At 47.0% G+C, this 20,957-nt stretch overlaps 1 long non-coding RNA gene across 1 annotated transcript; it reads left to right on the top strand.

Moving 5' to 3' along the window:
- Nucleotides 1-4,388: 4,388 nt before the first annotated feature.
- On the top strand, nucleotides 4,389-20,546 carry LOC110469858 (uncharacterized). The gene is made up of 3 exons (XR_002465325.1): nucleotides 4,389-4,531; nucleotides 6,558-6,653; nucleotides 20,526-20,546. It is a non-coding gene; the product is annotated as an uncharacterized LOC110469858 (long non-coding RNA).
- The last annotated feature ends 411 nt before the right edge of the window (nucleotides 20,547-20,957 follow it).

Consider the following 20,957-nt stretch of genomic DNA (forward strand, 5'->3'; position numbering starts at 1 on the left):
TCTTCCACACTGGGTCTGAGTTTATCCATTTAATTTGCTCAAAGCCAAATGTTTAATGTCTAGAGAAGCCTTGTTATTTAATTAAATACTTCCCCTCTATATTGCTGCTCATAAAGTGAATTTAACATAAAAATAGGGAGCGTCTCCCAGGAGCTTTCAGTGGTTTCTAGAGCTTCTGTCTTTGCATGGAACTAAATAAAGCCCAATTAACCCATTTGTCTCAGGGGTTCAAACACAGACCCGGTGTGGGACATGTTGGGCTGGAAGCAGCTGATGATGTGAAGGGAAAAGGGGACAGGAGAGTTGGGCAAGGGAAAGAATGAAAATAATATTGTTCAGTAGGATGTTAATGAATTTCAGGTGATGTTTGCCATGTTAGCCATGACTGGGTCTGGCTCTGGGATGGGTTTCCATCTTCCAAGCAAACACCCAACAATTCTGCTGGCCCATCCTCTGTGGATGCTTGCTGTAAAACTGCTGTCCCAGCTTTAATACCCCAAAGCTCTTTGCTAAGTGGAGAATTGTTCTCAGGCTGAGGAATTAATAGCAAAGTTTCCCTGACAGAAAGAGCCAGGCATTCATCCACAGCAATTGTTCCCAGAACTGGCAAATACAAATTAAAGCACTTTGCTGCTGCATTTCTTTTTTTCTGTGAAGGTCTTTATTTATGACATTTGCTGTTTAGGTTTGAAATCTGAGCCCTGTATACAGTTACACACAAATTACACACGAAAACAAAATGTGACTGGAGACAAGAATGAATGTTATCACCAAGAGAAATTATTGTTTTCAGAAATATTTCCAAACCTACCCCATTTTCTACTATAAAAACTGATTCTTGCTCCTCAGTACCTTTGTCAGACTAAGTAAAAAGATGTTCTGGTGGCAGAGCTCACCTCTAGGTCAGGGGTGGCTCCGTGTGCTGGAAAAGTCTCTCCTCCAACCCGAGCTTCCACAGAAAGGCTCAGCAGTCTCTGGTGTTGGTCTCAGGGCAGTTTATTGCAAGTTATCTCAAAGATTTTCTCCTGGGGCTGCTGTGGTTTGCTCACAGCTCAGGCAGAGGCACACACACACCCTGACATCCTCTCTGACCCCGACTGCTTCTTCTCTCCCACCCAGGGCTGCTGCTCTCTTTTATATGGTACATTACGTGTTACATGTTTACAGTTTTTCCCAATGCCTATTACCTATATTAAATGGTGCCTTTCTACTCTAAACCAATCTGGGAGTGCCAACATCACCAAGAACATGGAGGTAAGGAAGGAGAAAGAGGGAGGACAGGGCAGGCTCAAATCCCAAATCCATCTTAAAACCTCTGACCCCCATGTACAAAACCAAAACCCCCTGTACAGCACTCAAAAATTCTTCCCTCTACTTTGTGACTACTGTAATATCTAAACTTTTGTGACTTCTTGTTCTCCCTGCAAGGTTGGTAAATCATTCCATGGCTCAAACCCAAAATCACAGCTGTTTCCAGCTGCCTGCCAGGGTCTCAAATGCTTCTGACCTGGGCCCGAAACCTCCAAAAATGTCTGAGGGTGTTTTGAATTCCAACATTCTGGCATTAACTCTTTTGTGCTGTGGGTTTTTTCTGTTCTTCAGGGAAGGAGGAATCTGCACCCTGAACATCTCCAGAGAGCCACCGGCACCAGGGCCAGCGCTGGCGTGTGAAGCACCATCCTCAGCATCTGAAGAGGGCACAGGGACACTCTCACTGTTAATAAAGGGTTCTTTGGAAACCTCTCCAACACAGCTGGAGTGCAGGAATTACTGCAAGTGCTTACAAACTCCACTTCTGGGGCTGTAACTCAGCTGAGAGCTCTGGGTTTTACGTGGGAGTTGTTCGATCCCGCCGCTTTTAATGATCTCAGAGTAAAAGGAGAGTGATTTCAAAGGAAGTAAAACATTTCACTTTCACCAGTGAAAAACTTCCTCCCAAGGTCTAATTCATGGTTTGAATGAGCTCTCTAGAGTAGAGCTGCTTGAGGTGTCTGCTGGGTGGGGGGAGAGGCAGCAGCTTTGGGTGGAAATAGCTGAGCTTTGGTCACAGATCTGTTCCTGCTGTTGCCTTGTGTTTAACTTCAGTGTGTGCTGTTATGTAATGGAAAGAGAAAAACACATCTGAAAGCAGCAAATAGGAAAATTAACAATGCTTTTGGAATAGGAAAAGTAACAAAAGATAAACACTGTGCAGGAGGAGGATACCCCTGAGCCTCTGATGAGGTTAAAACTGAGCAACTTCTGTAACAGAGGTGTTAGTTTACTTTTGGACCTGAAGTAGCAATTAAATAAGCTTTCCTAGCTTTTCCAAGAGTCAGTTTTCCAGGCCATTTTCAGTTTTTCAGGCCATTAATCAATGTACATTCATTTAAAAGTGCCAAAGCCTGGGAAGGCTCTGGCAGTGCCAAACCACCTTTCTTATTTCCCTAGCTCGAGGTGTAGAGGCAGCAGAGAGAGCCTGTCTGCCCTGGTTAGGCTGATCTCACCAGGAGCCTGAATTTAGCTGACACACAGATGACACCCACAGCCAGCTCTTCCCTTCCCCAGAGTTTTTCCCATCTGTTTCCGAGGAGAGGAAAAGCAAATCAGAGGCTGGGTCGGTTTTGTTCAGGAGAGAGCAGGCTCTGCTTCCTCCAGGCGCAACATTCATCTACCAAAGCAGATTTATTTTCTTCTTTAACGTTCAGATTTTAATGTGGGGTTAGATTTTATCCCTGTGGGTGTGGGAGCAGGACCTGCACAGGAGTTCCAGCATCCCCTGAGGAAATTCTTCATGGATATCCAGCTGATATCCATGATATCTTCATGGATATCCAGGTTCAGCTGCACATGGATGGTGGCTTGGCCACATCTGCACCGGTCACCTCCTGTCGTGGGTTTAGCAAAAATGCAAAGCAGCCCAAAATCAAGGGATTTCCAGGGGCCAGGGCGGCCCTGCAGCACCCAGCTCCCCTTGTCCCCTGCACAACCTCAGCGTGGGGATGGGGAGAGGCTTGGGAACATCTCACTGAAATTCCTCTCTGCTGATGCCCAAATTTGCAGCACAGGGAAAATCACAGCCTTTATGCAGCACTGATGAAAATAAGCAAAACTTTATATTCATAAACTGTTAAAGTAAGAGCTGAAAATCCTCCATACACTTAAAAATGTTCCATACACTTAAAAAATCCAGGATTCCATTTCTATATTTTTCTGATTGTTGCTGCACTTTCAGAAGCTCTCATTTCACACGTGGAAATTGGTGATGAGCAGATTAAGGGATTTCCTACCACCTGTGGAGTTATTAGAAAGAGCAGATGCTGGTAATGCTGGAAAGAGAATCCTAGCTCGGAATTCAGACTTCTTTCATTTGCACATTTCTGAGAAATGGAATATATGTGACTCCTAATGATCTAAGTTATTAGGAAAAGAAAGCTTTAAGGGATCTGGCCCCGAGACTGTATCCTATTAATTCTAAATGTAAAATAATTTCTCTGATGACAATGGAAAACTGCACAGTAATTACAGTGGCCCAAGAGAAGAAATTACTGTGCAGTCTCAAGTTATCAAACAGCTCCAACCTTTTTTAATATCACAGAAATACTTAGGCTTCATGCAAAAAAATCAGAGTACCCCAAGGTAGTCTAATTTCATCTCCCAACAAACAGAAACCTTTTTTTTCTGTGAATGCAAATCACATTTTTATTACAGCAAAGAGCAATGAGTACTTTATTTTTTTTTTCTTTTAGCTCATTGGAAACACAGCTGATGTAATTGGACAATTGATGTAATTGCAAATGCAACTGCAGTAATTGCACATGCAAATAAGGGATTGTTCTCAGGGCTATAAAACCTCTGGGAGCAGGTGCAATGCACTCCTGCATTGCCTGGCTCATAATTGGATGGGTATTTTGCACCAAGGCTTTAATGCAGCTCCTACCTCCTTATTTATTTGGGAACAGCTCCGTTCCCTAAATATGAAATATCCTTTACACAGAAAGCAATAAAAATAATGGGTTCCCCATAATACTCCGGGCTGGGAATGCATTATTTCTAAACTGTGGTGCCTTTTACTTTATGGAGAGTGAAATAAACACTTAGTGGAGATAAAACCTCATTTAAGCTCCACAGTCAGCAGGACCATCCGGAACATTTGCTGGTTCCACGGCAGTGGGAAGGGAGCATGGCAGGCAATAGTTTATGATGTTTTTTTTTAAACCTGTTGTTGTTAATGATAACATTTTAAATGTAATAACTTTTCCTCTCACTCCTTATCTTTCCAGTTGCCTTGGCATCAGCAGCTGCTCTGTGGTAAAATCCTCCTTTGTGTGTGAGGAAAAGCCAGGAGTTTATGCAGCCCAAGTGTTTTACAGCTCTGGCCTGAGCTGCTGGAGCTCAGCATGGAGCTGGGCACACTCAGCTCATTCCTGGGGCTGGGAAAATGCCTCTTTTCCTCGTTTGCCCCTCCTTTTTCAGTCCCTGACTGCAGTGGAGGCATCAGCAGTGTTCCAACAGCACCAAGCTTCAAGAGAACTGGTGGAGCCAGATCCAGGTAAAATGATCTGAATATATTTAATTTATTACTTTCATTGTCTTCTATTCCAGAGTAGCACAGCACACAGGCTCCACATCTGCTGTGAAAGAAAACTTTGAATTTATGAGGCAAGCAAAACCTCAGGCTGGGATATCACTGTTAGTAGCATCCAGTGGCACTACAGGAATCCAATAAAAATCTCAGTGATGCCCCCTGACATTTGAGAGGGCCAGGCAGCTTTCTGCTGTGGACAGAAAGATCCAGGTGTGTCTGGCAGGAAGGGAAATGAGGGAGAACAGGGCCATGTTCTCAGCTGTGGGGATCAACAGAGATCAATTACAGTGTGCAGGAGATGCTTTTCCATACAACCCCAGAAATATCTCCTCCAATACATATTTAGAGCTAGAGGGATCCCCAGGAAAAGCTATGATATCTTATTTCCAACAGCTTGCTGGGCCAAGAAAGGTGCAGGAAAAAATACCTTCCCATTCACATAATTATGGCTCAAGGAATGAATTGCTCAGATTCAGCCATCATTTTTATCCTGGTGTGCTCACTCTGCATCCAGAATAGCTCCAGGACTGACCCGGGGTGATGTGAGTCCCCTTTTTCCTCCCTGTGAGGCCAAGTCCTGTATTTGCCCACGTTCCTGCCTCAAGCTGCATGTTCCTCAGCCCTCTCTGACACTGGAGTGACTCTTGGGAGAATGGTAAGGAGGAGAGAATTGGATTCCCAGAGGCTGTGCTGCCTCTTGAACCCCTCCCTGTGCAGGGTGCCAAACCCAGGCTCCTCATAAGACAGGAAAGCTGGACAGGACAAACACACGTCAAACCAATATGGTTAATTAGCATTCTCTGTTTATTAGAGAGAAGATGGCAGTTTATATACACTTCTATATAGTTTACAAAGGCACTCTCATTGGCAAGCTAACATTGTTTATCTTTGTCTTAAGGTGGCCTAAACCGCACACTAGCAACCCATACTACTTCACACCCAGACAGCCCAGTGCCCCCCATCACACATTAATATAATTTCTAACTGTGCCACAAACTCCCAATTTCTAACTGTGCCACAAACTCCTAATTTCTAACTGTGCCACAAACTCCCAATTTCTAACTGTGCCACAAACTCCTAATTTCTAACTGTGCCACAAACTTTTCATTTCTAACTGTGCCACAAACTTTTCATTTCTAACTGTGCCACAAACTCCTAATTTCTAACTGTGCCACAAACTCTTAATTTCTAACTGTGTCACAGGCTTGGAGGCCTTGCAAGGCCGAGATCTGAGTCCTTGGCTGGAGTGGCTCAAATCTCATTCCAAACATAAATCATGCCCTCTGTCTCTCAGAAATGCCCCAACAGGGTGCTGCCTGCACGGAACCATCCCTGGATTCCTGCTTTGCAGGAGAATTGGGGCCTGGCTCTGCCAGTCTGGCTTGCTCAGCCTTTTTTTGCTCAGTGCAGTTCTTGTTCCAAAGCTCTGCAAGAACAGGGGTGCCCAGAGGTCCTGCATGGACACGGGGGTGGGACCTGCAGGGCAGAACGTCCTGGAAATGACCTGAACTGGGGGAGCAGCTCCAGCTCTGGGCTTCAGCAAGGCTCTGTGCTTGTTGGACAAGGGAAGGGTTGTGGCACTGCCCTGCCTGCAGGAAGAATTAAATTTGAGAGCAGGATTATTTGCAGGTTCTGGCTCTGTTTAAGTGCCCTGGGAAGGCCCTGGTGTGCTTTGTTGGACAAGCACTTATGTGAGATGGGAACTTGATCTTCACATGGCATTTATAGCTTGACAGGGAGAACCTCTGGCTTAATCTGTTCCACTGAGAGATGGGGATTTATTTTATTTATCAAATTCAAGTACTATTTTGGGGTTGGTTCTTCAGCTGATGTGCTCCAGTGTGGAATAGTGTCAGATCTGGTGGAGAAATTCTAATGTAACAAAAGGCTTTATGCTTCCCTCATTTGACCTGCTCTCATTTTCTTCATTTTAATTCTTCATTCCCATAGAAAGACAATGTGTTTTACCTTGGATCATGTTTCTTTTCAGAGTTAGTTAGAGCTTGCACTGCTCACCCACTGCTGTGCATGGATTGGGAATGCCATTCCTCTGGATCCAGGATATCCTCACATTCCTGCTGGGCAGGTGAGCTCATTTTGCCATAGAATAACTGAGTGGCACAATGGTTTGGGGTGGCAGAGACCTTAAATTGATCTGATTCCACCCTGCCATGGGCAGGGCCACCTTCCATGGAGCAGTGCCAGAGAAGGGAATAGAGTTGGTGACAAGGATCTGTCCCCTCAAGCAGAGCTGGAATGCTGCAGTGCCAAACCCACAGAGATGTGTGACACAAATGGGTGAGACGTGAACAAAAACAATGCCATGTGGAGCAGTAAGTGCAGGTTTAGAGAGGGGAAGGTAATCCCAGCTCTCTGTGGGACAGAGCTTTTCTGTGCCACAATTCCCAGGGTCGTTCCCCTCCTGGGCCCAAGGCTGAGCTGGTTTTGCTCTACCTGAAAAATCCCAAACTAAACCTTGTATTAAACCCAATCCCAAACTAAGCCTTGTATTAAAACCAATCCCAAACTAAGCCTTGTATTAAACCCAATCCCAAACTAAGCCTTGTATTAAACCCAATCCCAAACTAAGCCTTGTATTAAAACCAACCCCAAACTAAGCCTTGCATTAAAACCAGTCCCAAACTAAGCCTTGTATTAAAGCCAGTCCCAAACTAAGCCTTGCATTAAAACCAATCCCAAACTGAGCCTTGTATTAAAACCAATCCCCCATATGGTGGCAGCCTTTTGAAAGAGATGGGGAAAAACTTCCTCCATTGAGTGTTTGTTTTAATGCAGTCAGAAAGAAAAACAGAGCGTGTGGAATGGCTCTTCTCAGGTCCATGGGGAAAAATGAGCATCTCTGAGGCACTTCTGCAGAAACCTGAGAGAGGGAGAGGCTTTCTAATTCCTTGCTAACAAGATTATTTCCATTCTTGGCCTTATATCAGGACAGGAGTGGTTTTAATAATTTCCATCACTTCTCAAGTGGTTATAACACTCATAGTCTTAGATAAATATAATTTTTACCTTTGGATATTATTCTTGTATTTTCAAAGAGTAAAACTAAGGTTTAGGCTAAAAAAAGAGGTGAAATATCAAATGGGCAGTGCAACCATGCAATTTTAATGCACTGAGAGCTGTAAGGACACAAACCCATAAGTACATAACCAAAATCAACAAAATGTGTCTGCATGCTCGGATATAATAAATACCAGCTTCATTAGCAAGGTGAAGACTTTGTGTGAGTCCCTCTGGAGAGCTGCCACTATAACAAAATATAATCAATATTATATATATAGAACCCAATACAACAAATCCAGGTCCCACTTGTGTGATCTGTGGTGTTGTTAATGCCTCAGCAGAGGCTGCACGGTGATGTTGGAAGAGTTTGTTCCTCTTCCCTGAGCCGTTTCTGCTGCTATTCAGCAAATTCCAAAATTAGGTGTTCAGCAGAATCCTCCTTGTTCCCAGCAGCTTTTCAAGAGCAGGAGCCCTGTGCTGGCATCTCTCTGCTCTCTGCTGCTCCGGGCAGGGAAAGGCAAGCTGTGCCCTGAGGGGAGCAGGGAACATCTCTCTGCTGGAGATTTCCATCCTGTAAATCAGGGCCAGGAACTGGAAAACACGCTGGGGAAAGTGGGGCTAATTCCTTTAGCTGCCCATGGGCTTTGCTCCTTTCTCCTCCCAGGCTCCATTGCTCAGGAGGAGCTTGCTGGGAAGCTCTGCCACCTCTGGAGGGTTTGGGGCTTTCCAGAGGGCCTGCTCTGATGGAGGAAAGGCTTCACAGAGTCACAGAATCCCTGAATCACAGAGTCACGGAATCACTGAATCACTGAATCACAGAATCACTGACTCACAGAATCAGAGAATCACTGACTCACAGAATCAGAGAATCACAGAGTCACAGAGTCACAGAATCACGGAATCACTGAATCACAGAGTCACAGAGTCACAGAATCCCTGAATCACAGAGTCACAGAGCCACAGAATCACAGAATGATGAGGTTGGAAGAGACCTCTAAGATCATCAAGTCCAACCCATGCCCTGACACCTCAATAGACCATAGCACCAAGTGCCACGTCCAGTCTTCTTTTAAACACATCCAGAGATGGTGATTCCACCACCTCCCCGGGAAGACAATTCCAGTATTTTGTTATTCTTTCAGTGAAAAAAATTTTTCTGAAAGCTCCATTTCCAGCTGCTCTGAACTGACTCAGTGCAAAGGAGGTTTCCTTCCCTCCCTTTTCCCTTTGCTCAGTGAGTGCTGCCCACCAGAATCGCTCAGCTCAGACAAGCAGGGATGTCGGGAGGCAGGACAAGTCCCAGCACTGCAGCAGAGTGACACTGTTTGCCCCCGAGCTGTGGCAGGGAGGAGCAGAACACCAGCAGAGCTTTCTGAGGGCACGTTCAGAGCTGTGCTGGTTGCCAGCGTTTTGTCTTTGTCAGTGCTGCCCTGAAATGACCTACCTCTGGGAGCTTTTGTCCCCCAGTGAAAATAAAAAGGGAGGGAGAGGGGAATGCAGGGGTGATGAACGGTGTGGGGAGCTCTGGGTACCTGCAGCACCAGCCCCCTGCCTGGCACCCTGACCCTGCTGCAACAGCAGCTCCGAGGGCAGGGCAGGATGGAAAATGTGATTGCAGAAATCCAGAAAGGATAGAGGCACTGCTGACAAGGGGAATGGTTTAAGGCTGAGAGTGGTAGGTTTAGATTAAATGTTGGGATGAAATCCTTCCCTTGAGGGTGGGCAGCCCTGGCACAAGTGCCCAGAGCAGCTGGGGCTGCCCTGGATCCCTGGCAGTGCCCAAGGCCAGGCTGGACACTGGGGCTGGAGCACCTGGGGCAGTGGGAGGTGTCCCTGCCACAAATGATCTTTAATGTCCCTTCCACCCCAGAGCAGTGTGAGATTTTATGGATATCCTGAGCTGGAAGGAGCTCCCAGGGATCCCCAAGTCCAGCTCCTGGCCCTGCACAGTCCAGCAGTGATGGGCTCTCACCAGGGAATGCTTCTTGTCCTGGACCCCTCTGCCCCTCTCTGTGCCCCAAGTCCCCTCTGTGCCCAGGGGAAGGGACTTGGTTCCTTGGCCTCTCTCCACCCTTGGCTCATGGAGAGGCAGTGTCGGTGCTGACTGGCGGCTCATTGTCTTAGAAATAAAGATATTAGCATGCAAATGACTCTGGGAGGTGTTTCTTCTCATTAGAGAATGGAGATCATTTGATCAAAGCTGCAGCGTGCCTCATCTGCAGCAGGGTTCAGCAGCTCTGTCTTGTCTCCACGGCTCTCAGCACGGGAGCTCGGGGAGTGCAGCAGGGCAGCACAGGAGACAAATGGTTTGTGACACTCGGGTTACCTTTACTGTGCAAGGTGGGCGTGAAATGTTTTATGGGGAGACAAAAAAGATGATGGGCAATTAACTAGAAACTCATGCAGCAGGTTTATCATATGCTCAGCTCATCCATCTGTGTCTCAGTCTCCAGCAGACTCATGAGTTTCATCAAGAAAACCATTTTCAAACTGGCAGAGCAAAACAGATCGGTTTTGCCTCCGAGCTCCACCGAGGTTTGCAGTGCTTTTATCATATGTTTATGGTTTACAGATGCAAAATACACATGTAGGAGGAAAGGGGGGCAGCTGCTTCTCCCCTCGCAGGGGGCATGTTCTGAAATGTTTCTCACCCAGGGAGCAGCTGTGCAGAGGCTCGTGTGCATGGGAATGGCTTTACTCAGGGAAGGCAAGGAGCCCTTTGGGATGAGATGCTGAACAGGCTGTGGAACTGCACTGGAATTCTGTCCCTGAGGCACGGAAAGAACGGCTCAGGGATGGGGAGAGGAGGGATGAGCTGGGGGTTAATGAGCACATTGCTCTGGAACATGCTGCTGCTGGCTTTGCCTCTGCTGCACATGGTCTGTGTGACCCCGGGTCAGTCACTCGGTCTGGCTGTAACTCAGTTTTGGTCTGTACAGTCACAGAACTGTGGAATGGTTTGGGTTGGAAGGACCTTAAACCTTGGTGATCCCTGTGAGTTCCTTCCAGGTTATTCCTGGAAGGAATATATATCCTTCCTCAGGTTATTCATAAAACCTCACACTGCTCTGGGGTGGAAGGGACATTAAAGATGATTTGTTCCCACCTTCCACTGTCCCAGCTGCTCCAGCCCCAGTGTCCAGCCTGGCCTTGGGCACTGCCAGGGATCCAGGGGCAGCCCCAGCTGCTCTGGGCACCTGTGCCAGGGCCTCACACCCTCCCAGGGAACAATTCCTGCCCAATATTCCATCTGTCCCTGCCCCCTGTCACTGTGCAGCAGTTCCCCCTTGTCCTGTCACTCCATGCTCTTGTAAAAAGTCTTTCTCCTCTCTTGTTGACTTCCTTCAAATCAGAATAGTTGTTGTTTTCTGTTTGTGCTAAGTCAGTTAATACTTCACAATTGCCCCCTCAATACTGTGGCAATGAATATCTTATTGGAGACATTTAAGTCCTAATCTTACATAAATAATTTTTTCCTTAACTAATTAGTTGGACGCGGTCTTGCCAGATTGGTTAAAAAATGATATTGATTTTCGGAATCACAGGTAATTATTTTTACCCTCTGAATCTTCAAGGGCCTCTTCTCTTTCCAGCCTCTAAATGTAACTGCTGCACAAGAAGCACAAAAACCCTTCCCTGGAGAGCAGGCAGGGGAGGGAATACCCCTGATCAGTCTGATAAAGGATAAACTGCTGCAGGCATGGGGTGATGTGATACCCCTGATCATTCTGATAAAGGATGCTGTGCTGCAAGTCCCTGCCTCTGCCAGGGGGCCAGGGGTGCACAAACACCTCCCCACAGCTCCCAGCTGAGCTTTCCATGCCCTGCTCCACTCTCCTCACAGGAAAAGCACTCCAACAAAGCAGTGCCCTAATTTTTTATTAATTTACCCAATACACGTGCATTTTTATTGCCTTAGAAGGCTGCTGCTGCTGGAACACTGAGCAGCTCTGAGGCTCCGGTGAGTGAAATGCTGCCTTTAAATCCCCTCCCTGGTCACTGGCAGCTGCTGGAGGAAGGGAACTCCTGGAGGAAGATATTGGCCTTGTGGACTTTGCTGACAGTCCATAAATCACACTTTTGTCAGCCCAAGGAGGTGCCATAAAGAGAGCAGATTAAAGGAGATTAGTTCTGCCAAGTGCCTGAAGAGAGGATTTACAGCTCCCCTCTGCCCACCTGGGAGCTGTGGGCTGGGGCTCAGGGCTCAGGAGAATCCTCCTGCTCCTCTGCCAGCAGATCTGCTGGCCCAGGAGGGATCAGGAGAGGCTGGGCTTATTCTTCCATCTCTGTGGTTTTTGGAAGAGGATCATTTCTGGTTTTCGTCACCATGTTTGCAATCTGTAGAACCAAAGGCTGCTGGAATGGGTTGGGTTGGGTTAGGTTGGGTTGGGTTGGGTAGGAATGGAGCTTAAAGCTGATCCCCATGTCCTGGCAGGGACACCCTGGTGTGAAATGGTGATTGATCCCTCAGGGGATCAATCAATTGATCCCTTATGGGATGCCCAGGACATTGAGGGCAGCTTGTGAAGGCAGAGAAGGAGGAGAGCTGAGCAAAAACCACCAGTTCAGGTACCAGTCATCAACTGGGTTTAGCTTAAAACATCCCAAAATCAGTGCTGCAGTTGGCTCTTGTGGTACCCTGGAGTCTGGATGCCAAAAAAAGTTTTGGAAAATTTAAATTCCCTTTTGGGAATGATAATGTCATCCCTGGATTTCTGCTGGCTCCAAAAGCTTCCCAAGCTTGGTTTTCATGGCTCAAAGCTCCCCTGGACTCAAACAGGAGCACCTGGGAGGGGTTGAGTGCAGCCCCTGACAGAAAACACCTGGGAAAATGGGATAAAAGAGCCAGGGATGCTGAAGGAATGGGTTAGTCTCTGAGGGAGTGAGGGTTATTCCAGGCTGGCTGTATGAACAGGGTTTCAGGTCTGGCAGAGCAGAGGAGCTTTAAACCCGTGGCTTGGAGCAAGAGCCATTAACTCATGGAGCCAGTGGCAGCTCAGGTGAGCCCAAATGTGCCTTTGTTCCCTCCCTGTCCCACAGAAAGGCAGGACAACCTTGGCCACAGATGGCCAGACCTTGGTCACGCCTTGCAGGGTGCACCAGGACCCCGAGCTGTGTGTCTGTGTTCCTAAAGAGGGAAAGAAATGTGGCTGGTAGAATGTAACCTGAATTTTGCATGGGTAAAATGCCTCCCATCCTGGCCTTTCTGCCTCATTTTCAACAGCAATTTCCTATTTTCCAATATAAATGCAGATATTTGATAAGTCCTGATAATGGGATCCTGCAAATCTGCCAGTGTAATGATTTCTCTGCAGTCTGGAAGGTGCCACTGTGGTTCTTATTTTGATCACAGGATGCTACAGAGAGGAAAGCCTGCTGGAAAAAGGAACTATGAGCCTGTGGGAGAGCACTCTGCCCATTTTCCTTCTTCTCTTGAATTTTTTTGTAAATTCTTTGGAAAATCCTGTTTTACATAATTTTTAAAAGGGATCCAAGGTGAGGGTGTGGAAGTTTAAATGCTTGTTGTTAATAAATATAAAAATCAGAATTTATATAGAAATATCATTGTGTATTTTATCATTTCAAAAAGCTAGTTTATTTCTACAGTCACTTTAAACTACTTGGAGATAATTTTCCTTTCACATTTTCCATTTCTAGTCTATCAAAGCCATGAGAATTACTTGATAACCTGAATTTCCCTGTGGTTTATTTATCTGTGGAGGAACTGGTCTGGAGAGCACAAGTTCATCCACAAATTCCTGTTTTGCTTGATGGGACATTTGCTCCCTCTCAGAGATGGGATATTCTAGCCCCATTTGACTCAGTGAAGAAAAATGAAATGCAAAATAAGCAGGGAAGGGGAAGCTGTGCTGATGGAATGTGAGATACTTGTGAATGTGCATTATTCTCCAAATGGGGCCCTAAAATGTGTCTGAAAGCTCAGTCAGGGTTCCCTCCTTGCTAAGGAGCACCAGCACAGGGAAGCTGGGGCTGGGGGCTGTTTCAAGTGTTTAAAAATCCAAATAAATAATCAATCCATCCTCAAAGTGGTTAGCTGAATAGATTTTAAAGTGATTAATTGCTGGTTAATTGCCATGCAGGTTGCTATCCTGTAGAACAGAATTCCTGGGTGTTTTTGTTGCCACAATGTGAATATTTGTGTCTGGACTGACAACCCTAAGGCAGCTGCACAGCTTCTGCCTGGTGTACAAATCCCAAAGAGGTGTTCATCAATTTTTTAAAAACATGAGCTGGCACTGGTTTAGTGGAACAATGGACTTGAATGAAAACCATGACATTGGGAAGCTTAATTAAAATTACTGCTGATATAAAGTGCTAAGGGATAAGAGCTGCACATGATAATAATAAAAACAATCAGAAGTCTGTGAAAGAAACTTTCCAACCTGCTGGCCACTGGCTTTTCTATGGTCACCCCAGCTCTGGGACCATGGCAGAGGAGGTGTGGGCTCTGCTGGAATAACTCTGAAAAAGCCTTCCCTGGGATGTGACAAGCCCCTGACACGTCAAACTCCTCCTGGAGGCAGGAACTGCTTCCCAGGGAAACTCTGCTGACCCCTGAGGAGCTTCTGGATGGAGAACAGAGGATGGAGCTCAGGTGTGAGGCCTGGCTCCAGCACAGGGAAAATCCAGATTTTCCTCTGGGATGCAGCCTTGGCCAGAGGGAGGAGCTGTGCTCTGCCTGGGGAGCATCCAGAAAAAGAGAGCGCAGACATTTTCAAGCCAATTCTGGTTGTTTTTCAAACCTGAGCTGTGCTTTTGCATGCACTTGGATATTTGAAAGGCTTGCATTAGCATTCAGAGAGCTGCTGGCAATTTGGGGGCCAGATTTTGCTCTTATTTCCCTTTGTGCAAAGCAGGGATGTGCAAGGAGGATTTGGCAGCACACCCAGGCCAGATTTGAGCTGGCTGAGTTTCTAGAAGTGCTTTGCTCTCCTGCAGGCTGTGGGAGCCCCCAGGCTGGTGTGCAGCAGGACAGTGATGGGGCAGGGGTGGGCTGGGTTCCTCTGGGGCTGCTCTGAGCACATCCCCAGCCCAGCTCCTGGGCATTTCCCTGGAGAAAGCCTCGCTGCTGCCACTGAGCCATGCTGGATGCTCCCCTGGCTGCTGCCAGCGACGGGCTCCAGGTGTGCTGTGCCTCCTGCCAGCTCCTGAACGTGCTCCTAAAAAGTAGCACATTTTACCTAAATCTAAATACATTTCGATCCTGTTAAATTTTTACTCTGTCTCACCAGGCTGCTCCAGCAGCATCCCAGTGCTGAGCTGCTGCAGGGCAGTGCTGGCAGTGCCCAGAGGCTCCCGGGAGCTTCTCCTGGGCTGGGATTGTTCATTCTGTGTTTGGGCTGGAATTGTTCATTCTGTGTTTGGGCTGGAAAACTGTTGGAGCCCAGCACATCCCTCTGGCTGCCCTGGCTGTCCCCAGACCCTGGCACAAGGTCACAAACACCTGTGGCTTCCATTTTAGCCTGTGGAAAAAGCTGCCAACTCTGTGTGAGGAATTAGAAACCACAAGGGTTTGAGTAGTGTGGTAGTTGAGTTAACACAGGGTGAAAAAGTAGAATTTTGGGGTTTTTAGAATGGGGTACAGGGGACAAAATGGAGGGATTTGGGCATGTCCTGACCTTCTTCTCCTTCTCCTTGCCCTCCATGTCTTGCTGTGCTGGTGACACTTTTCTGTTGGTTTAAGGCACAGACACACTGCCCAACAGAAATGACAGATATTGGCACGTTACTGCAAACATGGCACAGGCAGTTTTTGGTATAAAATGCAAACACCCCCTGAGGGCAGACAGAATGCCATGGCCGAGCTGCTGGCCAGAGCTCAGCAGGGCAGAGAGAGAATGTTCTGGAGAAGGGAAAATGAACAGCTTGAGAAGCTGATCCTGCACACTCAGACTGCTCCTCTGGCTGCAGGGCTGGGAGAAGGAGGATTTCACACTCCTGGGGTCATCCCAACACCCAGACTCCGAGAGGAAACAGAGAGAGGTTGCAGAAGCAGAACTGAATTGCTGCAGCAGAAAGGAAACAGTGGAAGTTTCCAGCTCCTCCATCCCTGGCAGTGCTCCAGGCCAGGCTGGACTTCGGGGCTCGGAGCCACCTGGGACAGTGAAGGTGTCCCTGCCGTGGCTGTGGCACTGGAGGGGCTTTGAGGTCCTTCCCACCCAAACCATTTTGGGATTCTGTGATTCTATAAAATCACAACTTGCACGTTGCTGAGTTTTGGGCACCTCCTTTGTGTCTTTTCCTTCCCTATTTTCTGCAGAGCACAGAGGATTTGCAGCCCTTCCTGACCAAGGGGTGGTTGGAAAAGAGGGGATGAGATTTGACTCCAGGAGTGTCACTCACAGGCAGCTGCACAGGTTTGGAATTATTCTGGAAAATGTTTGGGTCCGAGACCCAAACCCAGCAGACTGAAAACTTGTGGGACATGAAATGAATCTGGAGCCCCTGAGCTGCCGTGGGCAGTGCCAGCACCCCCACTCTGCCTGCAGGGAACAGCCACAAATGCTTTGCTCCTCAGTTTCCCCACCAGGAGTTAGAACCATTCCTCATTTAGGAGTTAATTTTCATTGTTCACAAGAAAGGGATCATTTTTAAGGTCATTATCACGTGAAGCATTTCCCTCAATGCAGACACAGAGTTCAGGTTTGAGGGCTGGGGGCTCCTGAAGTGAGTCCTAAGTGGAGAATCAGAGCAATAAATGGATCATTCTTTGGTTTGATGCTAAAAGAGATTCTGGCACCTCTGGGCTGTCAGAGGTGCAGTGATGGAGTCACTTCACCCTTTCCTATCACAGTAATGAATTCTGGATCAAATGCTGCTCTGTTTGTGTCTCTAGCAGCTCCCACTGCAGCAAAGAGGTCGGGGAAATATTCTTCTTCAAGCAGTTTAGGATTAAGAAGGGATGAATAACTTTTCTGAGAGAAGAAGAATACGTTTAATTTTGAATTTGCTATTCCTTGGGCTTCGTGCAGCCTGCTCTGCTCTGCTCTCCTCCCGGGTTTTGTGGCAGAGGGAGACAAGAACTGCTGCAATATCTGCTATGATGAATGCCCTGGAGGAACCTAATGGTTATGGAATTACTGCATGTTTGAAGGGTCTGACATGGCAGATAATTCCTCCCTGCTCCCCCTGCCCTGGCAGCACAAGATTTAGACTTGCTGATGCTCCTGAGGAGCTGTCCCAGGCCCAGAGATGGTGGGGATAAGGTAAATAACCTCTCTGGCCACGGGCAGCTTATCTAAATGAAAACCCAGCTCCAGGCCCCTCGGAATCTCTGCCATCGCTCCTGCAGAAGCCCATATTTAAAAAAGAAAATGAAATGTTGGAGTTTGCAATTTCAAGTGGGTGCAAGTATTTCAGTCCCAGAAAAACGTAAAAATTAGATGGTAGATTGTCATTTTGGGGCACTGAAGCATTTATTTTTTTAACAGAGTGCAAAATGCCACATTTTATTCAGAGCAAACAAAACCAATCAAGGCCTTTGACAAGATATGAATGGAAGGGACCCACCAGGAGCTCTGAGTCCAGCTCAGCCTGCTCAGAACCAGCTCTGGAGTTCCGCCAGTGCCTTCGTGGTAGGAAACATCAGCAAGAGCATTAAAGCTTTAATTCCCAGCTCCCCATTTTCCCTGGGATGCTCCCCAGTCTCCTTTTTCCCCAGGGCAGCAGCAGGGCGCACCAGCTGCCCACAGCTCCCACCAGGGAAATAATTAAAGAATGGATTTTTAACCTGAATCCAACACTTCTGCTGTTTCCAGGCTTGTCTGGGGCACAAATTGGAAATCAAACACCAACAAGTTCCTTCCATCCCTGCCGAAAGGCTCCAGGCTTCATTTAGTCCAGGCTCAGAATTAATTTTCCTATTAAATGAATGTGTTCTTAAAACGAAGGGGGAAAATGTTTTCACTGATAAGATTGTTCTGTGAACCATTCCTAATGAGCTGCTGTGTCATCCCCTTCTGCCTCCTATTTATCTTGTTTAGATCCCTTCAGTGTGAACTATTCCAGTCCTCTGCTGCCTGCTAAGAGTTTGTTTTGTTTTATTTTAACTGGGAGCTTCAAATACCTTTTAAAAGCTGATAGTGAAATATTTTATTTATTTCTTCATTTTGGCCTTTTTTTAATAGGGAAGTGTATATAACATATATATAATATATATATTTAAAACTTTTTATCTATTTCTGTAAGGTTTGTAATCTATATTTGCATTTTTATGCATGGTCTTGCTTATTTCCCAAGGACATTTTCCTTCTTGCTCTGGGAAAGGGCTTGAACTCCACCCTGGCATCTTTAGGACCACTTGTGAGGCTGCCTTTAAGGTGATTTTTATATAAAAAGGGTTTTTTTGCCCAGCAGAAGCAGAATTTCATTGTCTGTTTTGCAGCAGGTGCTGTGAGGTGTGCATCACCAGCACCCAGCAGCTCTGCATTCCTTTCACATGGTAAAGCACTCTTGTGGATAAAACAAATATATATATATATATATATAACTTCCCAGGAAACATTTTTTGAGGTGCCTTTAAAACAGGAGAGATGAGCACTGAGGGGGGGAAATCCCTCAAGATCAAATGGAATAATTTTCAAGCTCTGCAGGTCAAACAAGGCTCTCATTGTGTGGCTGGCTCCTTCCAGGTGACTCCCAGGGCCCCGAGCACCTCCAGGCCCTGCTGGGATTGGCATTTCTTTCACATTTTGTGAGCATTTGTGGGATTTATGTTCTGTTCTAGGCGGGGTATTGCTATTTATCCTCCTTGTCCAACCCAGTGCACCCATCTCCCACTCTGTGGGAAGAGCTCACACTCTTCTGTTGGTGTTTGCTGGGTACCAGGGAATCTCCCTCTGTTTAATCCCAAATTCTGGATGCGGGGATCACTCTGGGAGGTGAAGCCCAGCCTGGCTGGGGAACCACCACCAGCACGTTTTACCCCACTGAGACTCCCCTCTGCCTCCAGAAATGTCAGTGAGAGGTGCTCAGCTTCCCAGTGTATTTTAAGGAATTGAACAAATTAGAAGAATTATTGAAGCAAGAGCTTTCCCCTGCCTCTGTCAGGTAACGCTGCGCTCGGAATTTATCTGAGGAAAGGAGAACTTTCACAGCCCAGTGACTCCACTTTTTATTCTTTCTACACTGTGAAGTATCATAATATTCTTTAATAGTGTCATACTTATATTTCATGGTCTAATCCCCTTTTCTCCTCCATTCCCATTGTATTTTTTCCAGCTGGAAGTCAGCGGCGCGCTGGCGATCGGCTGCTCGCGGCGCCCGGGGCTGAGGCAGCTCAGCCTTTCATCAGGAATTGCCTCCTGTCCCTAGACTGAAACACTGCAAACTTTGTGCTGTAAAGAATTAGAATGTCCTGTGCATAATGTACATTTTCTTTACCTTTTCCATGATCTGCCTCGCAGTGGAGCACATTTGTCACTGGTTTTCTCTCCTCGTGCCTTAATGAGAATCTCAGGTTTGGGAATGTGCGGCTTCTGTCCTTTGTGTCTAATCTGTGCCCTCTATTTCTCTCCCCCTCTTGGAGATAAAAGTGCATTTTGCTGCTGTTGCAGTTCCAGCTGAATTTGATCAAGATAGAGGAACTGACTCATCACCTTTCCCTGAATCTTTAGGAGCTGCTGTGGCACACGTGGCCCGGATCAGCGCCGGGCAGCGTCTGCTGGGGCTGCGAGAGGGAACAAGGGGCTTTGTTGTTGTTTTCATCCACATTAAGTCTCCTTTGGATCCTGCCTCTCTTGATTTTATCTTTTATAAGTGAAGAGAGAAGGGAAAAAGCTGAGCTGATGGCTGGGAGAAGGACACAAAGTGTAAAGCTCCCTCCGATGTTTTCTCTGCCTAATGGGCTGGGACAGTGGCTGCTCTCCCCGGGGAAGTGTGCTGGGAGCTCTGCTTGATTCTGTCCCAGGCAATGCTGGATCCTTCACAGGAGCTGCTGCAGGCACCACTTTTCTTCTGGCATGATAACAGGGCGCATAATTCCAATTTCACAATTCCCCCATCGCTCAGCCGGGATCAGTGGGAAGTTCCTGGAGGCCCCTCAGGCATTCCAGGGCACTGGGAAATGGGCTTTAAACAGAAATTTCAATGGAAGAGTTCACCTGGGGAAGTGCTGGCCACTTCTTTCCTGCAGAGCCATCCCTGTGTGCAGGAGGGGTGGCAGAGCTCAGCGTGGGCTGCCAGGGACTTGGGACTGGCATTTCTGCAGGGATTGTTTCTGAGCACAGCTCCTTCTCCAGCCTGTGAGCAGCACATTCTCTCTCCTCTCTGCCTGGCATTTCCTGGGGGCTCCTTGGCCCTTCCCTGGGGCCATTCCAGAGGCTGGGAATGGGGGAGTTTCCTGCAGGAGCTCGGGGTGGAGCAGCTGCTTTGGGCCAGCACCCCAGGAGCAGCAGAACTGACTCGGGTTCAGGCTTGCAGTGATGACAATTTGCTTCAGAGCAGAGCTGTGTTTGCTTTGGGGACTGTTCAGTGGGCTGCAAGGACAGGATTTTAGAGGATTTTACATCATCTTGCAGCCAAGCATTTCCCCTCCTTTCCCTTCACTGCACTTGGGGTCTGTTGCCTGCCCCAGCTGCAATCCAGCTCCCCATATGTCACAGATCCATCCACAGGCTGGGGTGGAAGGGAAAGCTTTGACTTGTTTGGATTCTGGTATTCCCAAGCTTTGACTTGTTTGCATTCTGATCTTCGCAAGCTAACTGCTGAGTTTAAATCCATAAAACTGGAATCTGCCTTTAGTGGGTCCATAATTAGATTTATTTTATCTCATGTTTTCCTGCTCCTCACAATGGATATTTTTCCCAAACTGCCATGACATTGGGTTTGTGTCTTCTTTTTTTGCTTCAGTCCTTTAAGTCATCTCTGCTCCTCTAATTTTATAAATTACTGTAATGATATCTTTTTTTTTCCCCAGTGCTGGGGCTGGAGTTTCTGAGCATGATGAAGTTCTTCTGTGGAGATGCAGATCCCAGGTTTTAATTACTGCTCAGGCCAGGTAAGCTGATCTGGGGTTTTTCCCAGGGAAACAGCCTTGGCTCTGGCAGTGCTCTGCTCCCCACCACTGCTATTCAGCATCCTCCATCTCAGATGGTTTCTGATTTTATTTTGGTCAAAGTCCTTGAAATCCAAAGATTTTCCTCTAGTTTGTTTTGCTTTGCTGGGTCAGGGGTTATTGCTGCAATCTCTGCTATTGCAGGGAAATTTAAATGGGGTTTTTCCCTCCTACTGCAAAAATCCAGGAAAAGAAAGTGTCTGTGTGGAGGGGAACTTGGAAGGGAAAGGAAAAGCTGTTGTGTTATGCAGAAGAATTTCCTTGCTTCTTTTAACTGCCTCTTGAGATTAGAAT

This window comes from Lonchura striata, chromosome 12 (genome assembly GCF_046129695.1).
Source record: "Lonchura striata isolate bLonStr1 chromosome 12, bLonStr1.mat, whole genome shotgun sequence".
In the NCBI taxonomy this organism is placed as follows: domain Eukaryota; kingdom Metazoa; phylum Chordata; class Aves; order Passeriformes; family Estrildidae; genus Lonchura; species Lonchura striata.